Source organism: Botryllus schlosseri, chromosome 2 (genome assembly GCF_051294905.1).
Source record: "Botryllus schlosseri isolate E-star chromosome 2, Bs_hap1, whole genome shotgun sequence".
NCBI classification, from domain to species: Eukaryota; Metazoa; Chordata; class Ascidiacea; order Stolidobranchia; family Styelidae; genus Botryllus; species Botryllus schlosseri.
Genome location: NC_137237.1, coordinates 33,990,079 through 33,998,819, shown reverse-complemented (window position 1 = coordinate 33,998,819; position 8,741 = coordinate 33,990,079). Strand labels below are relative to the sequence as shown.

General features: G+C 39.1%; 1 long non-coding RNA gene across 1 annotated transcript; it reads right to left on the bottom strand.

Annotated features, from left to right (window-relative positions):
• Window positions 1–5,499: 5,499 nt before the first annotated feature.
• Window positions 5,500–8,404, bottom strand: LOC145434487 (uncharacterized). The gene is made up of 3 exons (XR_013913416.1): window positions 8,055–8,404; window positions 6,571–6,756; window positions 5,500–5,677 (listed from the first exon to the last, which is right to left on the bottom strand). It is a non-coding gene; the product is annotated as an uncharacterized LOC145434487 (long non-coding RNA).
• Between the last annotated feature and the right edge of the window lie 337 nt (window positions 8,405–8,741).

The following is an 8,741-nucleotide window of genomic DNA, read 5'->3' as shown; positions in this document are numbered from 1 at the left end:
CATGTTCTCGCCACGCTGACACGATCTGTGTGAGCAACCAGCGGTCATTTAACGATTGTGCAGCTGGTTTTACTCAGTTTCCTTCAGCACAAGTCACAAATAAATTGACCGCAAACGAAGTGATTATAGAGCTTACGTTGTCGTAGACTATAAGTATTCTATAGCGGTGTCTTTTTGTTCAGTGCTACTCTCGACGAACCTCGTGCATGATTTAAATCAGACTGATATATTTGTTGATACATTCATATTAGGCCCAGGGTGGTGACGATAAGCGCCTGCTAGCCGGGCGGCCCGAGTTCTATTCCGCGTCGGAGGTTTATCAGGGCTCCTCCTTCCTCGCGTCGCTGTTTTTATGGCGAGAGAAAAGGCCTAGAAAAGACCCGATGAATGAACGCACTCACAGAGAATGGAAAGCACCGCGGAATAGATATCAACATCGAAAAGAACTGTGACATCGGGCACTAGGCCGAGGTGGATCATCGATTTGAGACCATGAGCTGAGCACGGCAAGAGTCAAATAGTGTTCGATAATAACGGCGCTTTTTTGTACTATCCTATTACTTTTCTTTCAGTGTGCATGCCTATCCACTGCACATCGCCTAGACCAGCAGTGGTTATCAACCTTTTGTCTTCGCGGACCCCTTTGCACCGTTACGGATCACCGCGGACCCCATCAAGTTTTATTTCAAATTTAGCTCAATTATTACGCATTCGTCATCTCGCTTATGCAAATATTAACGGTCGGCTAAACAGCAGCAAATTGACTTTTCTTAAAAGTAGCATCATACAACATACTAAAAATGGGGCATAAATACGCAGTCGTGTCTTAAAAATTTGATATAAACGATTGCTGAAAATCCATTTTTACAAAGATATATGGAGGCAAATGTAATATTCAAGCGTAATGCTTCCGAAGACACCTTAGGGTATGATCACCATATGGCACAAAAATTGAAGAACAGTCAGACAGTCATTTATCTCCAGCAGCTAATCTTGAAGTTATTCCAGACTAGCGGTTTTGTAAATCACACGAGAAAATGGATTCCGTGGCGAGGTTTCAATCCTATTGCATGGGGCATAATATTAGTAAAAGAAAAATTCAGGAATTTCAATTTCGAACGACTGCACGTTCACTGATTTGCTAAGACTGAGAACTTCAAATCCAAAATGTTTTGCAAACATTTAGAAGTCACCCTGATTGACCTTACTGCTCTAACTTTTTTAAAAAAAATTTCCACACACCCCGACTACACATCCCCAAAGGGCAATATGTCTGTATCAGTAGGCAATTGGGAATTTTGCAATTAAAATGTGTTTGCACAGTAGGATGTTTCATCTCAGACGGCGATGCTGTTGATGGGAGTCCAGAAGTTTTAGCAATTAGGAAGCAAAACTACCTCGTGATTTCTCTATTTAATATATATATAAATTACGTCATTATTCATTAGGCAAATTTGCAGGTTTCGCGGACTCCCTGAAAATGCTTTGCGGACCCCGAGGGGTCGGCGCGGACTCTCGGTTGAAAACCAGTGATCTAGGCCAAGGTAGACCTAGGTGTCTGATTCCAAAGACTACTCCAAGTCGTTTCGACACCTTCCTATCATTTCCTTGTATCGCAATTTTTGTGGTGTATTGAACTGATAAAAATTGCTAATAAACCGAACAATATGATCTTCCAAGGCCAAGGCCTAATCACACCAAATTTCACCGACCACGCCGATTAGACGAGGTATACAAGCATTGGGTGAGTAGTTTTCCAATTCTTAAGATGTGGCACGAATCGTGACGTAGCACTAATTCAAATTCTCAAAAAGCGATATAATATTGCAATTGTCGCGGATTAGAGTGTATACTAAACCAGGGCTCTTCAACCGGGTCAGCCTAGGTCAGACCAGGGCAAACAATAACGTCCCGGCGCAGATCTGGGCAATTCTGAGCGACCCGCGAGAACATAAAACCTACTTTTGAATCTTGCTCCGTGGATTAAAACCATATGCTTTGAAAACTGAACAGGAAATTCTTTTACTTTGAAGCCTGTTCATTAACATGCCGCGATTACGCGCACCTCGCATGCGTAATCCAGATTCAAATAAAGTCAATATAGCAAAGTATGCTCTAACAATTAAAGTCACAAGAAAGTCACTCTTTCCGTATAGTTTAATTCATTCAAGCATTCTTTGTTGCTATTGTCACATTACACGTTACACAGTCTGTGCTTCAAATTGTTTCGTGATACCTTTCTAAATCCCTAATCCGTAAAACAAATCAATCAGTGCCCGTGATTACTATGAGTCATCATCAGGATAAATAACAGACACGCGAAAAAAAATAAGGCCGAAGCGGAGTTTCAAAGAAATGTTGATGACACCTTCGCCATATTTGAGAATGAATACCAGTGTGATTTGTTTCTGAGCAAATTGAATGGTCTGCACCCGTCACTGAAATTCACCATAGAAAAAGAGGGTAATAAATAATAATTCATTAGCGCATGTGGTGTATACAACCAAACCACTTCTGCCAAACTTCCGAAAGGATGAACTTCCTGCTTTAAATGCAACTAACGTCGTCTACGAATTTAAGTGCCACTGTGATAGTAGGTATGTGGGACGTACATCACAAAGATTGTTTGAACGGATAACGCAACACATTCCCAAATTGATTCGCTCAAAAACTTGCGCAAATGACCGTACGGAGTTCGCACGACAATGCAAATTAGCCCCAAAAACCGACTGTAATGACGATTACCAAGCATACGCTTCGGCAATTGGCCAACATTTAAGTTAGAACCCTTCTTGTGCTCAAAACTATAATGACCAAATGTTTACTGTCATTGCGCGAGGAAGATCCTTGTTTCATTTGAAAGCCTTACAATCAACAATCATCCAATTGACCAAGCCTATTTTTTGTAGACAAAAAGATTTTCTGTATAACTTACAAATTTCCCATTAGTGCGTTCCAATTCGTGTTTGTTATTGTTTAGTTTCAAATTGCTATGTTACTATAGCAGTGGCGGCTCGTCCTATAGGGCAACTGGGGCATTGCCCCACCTAAAATTCTGTTCAATAACAATTCTTTACCATTTATAGACGCACAGCAATCTATATATACCGAAATCACAGCGAAAATCGAATTCTCTCCTATGTTTTCGCTTTACGAATGCCTAGCCGGGGCATGCCCCGGTAGCGCTCATAATAAGCTTTCACTATCTATTCTCTCAAAGCCGCGCACAATAAAGAAATGGTGATTTACTCTCTCCTATTCATCAAATTACCGAGCAAGTGGGGCAACATAGGTCTGTTGCCCTTAAGGTGTGATGTAACAATCGTATCTATATCTGAACTCGGTTACCGTCATATGCGTTTAGTCGACGTTTGCTGGTATAGGTCGATTTTGATGGTATTTCACACTATGATAATTCTTGAAACTTGGTATGTCATGTCGTGATGGTGGTATTTAACACTGCCCCAAGTTTCAGGGTTTTTACTTAAAGTTTAGGGTAGTAATTCCGTTTCCGAAGTTGAGGTTGTGCTGATTCGTCATATATCGCAAACAGATTTTACTCAATAGCCGGTATTGGTATCCATTGATTTTGACGATGTTCCATACCGAGATCGGTCATGACATTTGGTACGGTAAGTCCTAATGTTAGTATCGAACGCTGTACCAAGTTTTAAGTTTGTCACTGAACTATGTTAGTGGTAATTTCGTTTCCTAAGTCGAGTGAGAGCTGACTCGTCATTTATCGCAAACAGATTTTACGCAAAGCCGGTATTGGTCTCTATTGATTTTAACGATGCTCCTTACCTGGATCCGCCATGAGCTTTTGTACGGTATGTCTTGATTTTAGTATCGAACGCTGTGCCAAGTCTCAAGGTTGGCACCCAATGATTAGGGCAGCAATTTCGTTATCAAGGCCGAGTATGGTAGAGATGTGCGCTGATCTGACACTTAGCCTACCTAACGCATTGCGGATTTCACGCAAAAGCCGGTGTATCTGTGTTAACGTTAACTGTGTTTAATACTGAGATAGGTGATGAGTAGGGCGGGTTTTTTTTTACCTAAAAAAAGGAAAATTTTGACCTAAAAATCAAAATTTTGACTTTTTTTGGCCCAAATAAACTGAATTTTGACCAAATTTTGACCTAACGTATGCAAATTAGGTGTTTTCCCACATTTCCCACAAAATTGTTCCACTTATCTTCATTTCTGGTTGGAACTGGCTGTCCTAACGAAGTAGTTTGGCCTGAAAAAATGTTTTTGGCTCAGAAACAGGCAACTTTTTACATGAAAAAACCAATATTTTAACGGAATCTGGCCCTATGAAGAATTCCAGTGGTTACAATATGTATTATGGAAGAAATAATTAAGACTTTTTGTAGTGCAACAAGAGATAGGCCACTTTCCTATATTCTTTGGTAGAAAATGCATGTCCTTACTAAGAAACTTGCCAAGGACGTCCGACACCGTGTTGCTTCATTCTGACAGTGTTGTCAACATCACAATTTTTCATCAAGCGCTTCTTAACATGAGAATGATGCAATGCCCAAGAAGTCTTTAGTTAGGATATTGCGGTACGTTGACCATAACACCGTGTCTACCTATTTGTTTTATTTGACGATTTATGATTCACAATGAGCAGACAATTAGCTGTTTACAACGGTAGGCCTATAAAATAGGCTACAAACTGTAAAATATCAAATAATAAGTTCACCGACAGTACAAAATCTACGATAAAAACGAAATACAGACGTCAAAAAATTTTTGACTTTTTGAAAAATTTTGACAAATTTTGACCTAACGCTACAATTTTGACAAAATTTTGACAAATTTTGACTTGTCAAAAAACAACCGCCCTAGTGATGAGATGATGGTATCATGAAACAGTTTACTAACATTCTCGGTTTGCATTCAAATATATACTTTTATTTTATGTTCTCCAATGTCAATTTCACCGTGAAATTGCGGCCTTCAGGCCATTTGCTTACAATTACAACCCCCTGTCAAGCGCGATAGCTGTTTCGTTTTCGATGGCGGCTAACAGCTGATCACTTGATCAGCCTGTTCCTCAGTAAATTTTACGCAAAATTCGGTGTTGGTCTGTTCGTATTAATTTTGACAGTGTACCATACCGAAAATGGCCATGAGGCTACTTCTCGATGATGTCATGTACACTTGTACAGTGTCATGTAAGTTTACGGCTTTTATCCACGCCCAGCAAACACAGTACAGACCAAAGATGTAGAAAAGCCGAGCCGATATAGTAGATATTAGATCTCGGCAGGTCGTAGAAAGGGGGATTTTGTGTCGACTCAATTCAACGTCTTTTCCATGTCCTTCAATAATGTAAATATTATGCAGATGCTACAGCCTTTAAACATGGTGAGTAGAATGTAGATCCTACGTTAGAAGAAGATCCTCCTGATATAATAACCTGTTTTCTATCACTATGGGCTTAACCTGATCACGGCTGCGTACACACACCACATTATTTACTACATATTAATCACATTTGTGATAATTTAATTTCAAACGAATTGGCAATAATGCCATTGTAAAAAATAAAACGAACAAACGAACGAATGTCTTTAGAAAGAAAGTGAAAACAGTCCTTATCATCAGGTTTCATCTTCTGATGAGCCAGTTAAATAACCAGCATGCGGCCTTTTTTCTCAACACCCTGCAGAAATAAAATGAAAATGATGATTAATAGCTAAGACATTCGTACTGCGAAAATGGCAGAGGTAGCGACTAACGAATGACTCCTACATTTTTTTCGCCCATACTTACTAAAATGGATTCGATTCTGAACTATTTCCACTCAAGTTTTCAAGTTTTATTATTATATTTTTTAATATTATATGACTAGAGAACTGACTTCAATCGTCACTTCTACTTGATTATCAAGATCAACGATGACTACTTCAGCACTCTTTGAAAACAGCCACTAACACAAAAAGAATTCTTGACTAAAATTTCTTCACATTCTGTCCAAAATGATCAATTCAACAATCCAAATGAATCAGTTATTTGGCAGCTAGTTGGAGAGATATATACTCAAGTCTAGAAAGTGGAATGATACTCTGCCTGGAAAGCTGAAGACCTAACAATATTGTGTACAGAGAACAAAACATTTGAGTGGCGGCACTGGTATAGACATTAATAAATTATTAGAATTGACAGCAAGATAACCAGCAAGACATTAAAATGAGAATTAGTGCAGTTTCTTAGGCTGTAGTGATACTCAGCCAGTAATTGACCTAGCAGAGAGCAAAACGTTGTAAATAAAGCGAGCGAAACCTCCGACAAATGATACGACAAAACATTAGAATCGACAGTCTCACTAGAAGCAGAATAACAATCATGAGGGGTTAGAGAACAGAAGCCCGGGAAGTGACCATCAGAAATTACTGCATACTGGCCGAACAAATCCATGACCACTAACAAATGGTCTTTCAATAGGCAATATTGATACCAAATGACACCACCCCTATTTCATAGCAACATTAAGCAAATACAGCGCTGGAGTCAACCTTATATAAGCCCTAACCAAACGCCCATTAGTTTTCCCACCTACTACTTCGCGGATGGAAATACGCATTAAAGCGAACGGACGCGACTTGTCACACTCTTGCTATTTCTGCTCCTTTTTTCTCTTCGTTCCTCTTCTCTGTCGCTTCCGCTTGAGGAGAGAAACAGTCGGCCGCGTTTACGGATCGTGAATTCCCGGTGGGTGATTCTTCCTCGAATGGTCAGCACCTTGAAAATTGAGAACAATGTGGTTGCAAAATGCATGACAATTTGAAAGTTACATCATTCTAATTATTCCAGTTATGGCCGTGAATCGTTACAAGTGCGGTAACCATAAGAATTATTACTATACTTCAACTACAAATACAATACATTGTATAAAATGATTACCAATTCTTTTACGTTGATCGAGTCCCAAATAGATGAAATATGTCAAAGAATTTGCTAAATTTTTGTATAATTTGACAGATTCCGAAATCTTCTCAAAGTGCACCTTTCAAAAATTTGATATCAAGACTCCCAACATTTTACAATTCGAAGTTGGATGGCTTTACCAATACAAGCAAACAGTTTGTATCGCAATTGACAATTATGTAGAGAACGCTGCGAGACATATGAGTAGGCCTACCCTAAAACGTTTCTCTCACATGGACATTAGGGCTCTTAAAATATGACTTATTTTCTCAAATCGTTCTGGCTACTTGATAATATTGTTAGGTTACCTAATTTAAGCCTAAACACAAAATTTGGTTCAATTCCAGCCAGTAACCGCTTTGCTACAGGAGAAGAAAGTTTCTATTTATTATATAAAAATAAATAGGTAATAAAAATTTGAAAATTTTCTGTTCACCCCATGAAAGTGTTAGGCTGTCTATAGAAACGATGTTCACCAAATTTGGTTCAATTCCAACCAGTGGAAGCGGAGATATTGCCGTCGAAAAATTTGGATTTGAATAAAATAGTATTTACGGTGACCGATTCTTTGTTTACTTATTTAAATTGTGCTCACCGTAAGTACTATTTTATTAAAATCCAAATTTTTCGACAGCAGTAACTCCGCTTCCACTGGTTGGAATTGAACCAAATTTGGTGAGCATCGTTTCTATAGACAGCCTAACACTTTCATGGGGTTAACAGAAAATCTTCAAATTTTTTATTATTCATTTTTATATAATAAATAGGAACTTTCTTCTCTTGTAGCAAAGCGGATACTGGCTGGATTTGAACCATATTTTGTTTGTAGGATTAAATTAGGTAACCTAACAATTTTATCAAGTAGCCAGTACGATTTGAGAAAAAAAGTCATTTTTGAAGAGCCCTACTGTTCATGACCGTCCACGTTTAGAGTTGCATCTCAAAGATGCTAAAATAAGCCTAAATATAATCCAAGCAATACGATCGTCCACTTTGACTGACTGAATTTCTAAAAACACCTTAATAGCTTCCACATCTTACGTTTATATATACTGTCTGCTATCGGCACAACAAAGTAGGCCTATTTAAAAATACCAAAACATTCAACATACCACATCTCTTGCAAAGGCTTTTGCTTTCATTCAATTTTCCATCAAACTTCTTTAAATCCTCCTTTGTGGTGAGTTGCTTTGGAATTCTTCTAGGATCAATTCCGATATTGTTTTATCATATACAATCTATGGCGGAATAAAAGTTTCGGATAAGTTCTAAAACGAACACAATTTTCCACACAAAAGTCAATTGCCACACGAAATGCCAAATGCTACGGTCTCATTTTACAAGGTATGGCGAGGAAACGTAGTGGTACGTTCCATTATAGCTAAACACCAATGAATTGCGGGTTCGAGCGTGACACGTCGACTCCATAATTCCTACCGAAGTGTTGGCCGTTTATCTAGGCTCCTCCTCGCCATCTGATTCGCCTAGCCATGTCTTAAAAAGCCTAGGAGTGGGCCGTGCTGTAAGTGGGCAGATGGTTGCCGATGCACCCGGCACTTGGTGAATTCGGCCGCACAAACTCGGCACTTGGTGAATTCGGCCCTCGGGAAATTTTGAAATGAAGTGTATTTACAGCTATTAATATGAATTATCAAACTAATAATAGTATTATCAAGTGATTCGTCAATCTTGTAAGGAGGTCAGGGCATCCGTAGATCGCGCAGTCACGGCGTGATTAGATCACGGATTGCGTAGCCACGGGAAATAACACAGCGCTCATATACCGACCACGCGCGGTC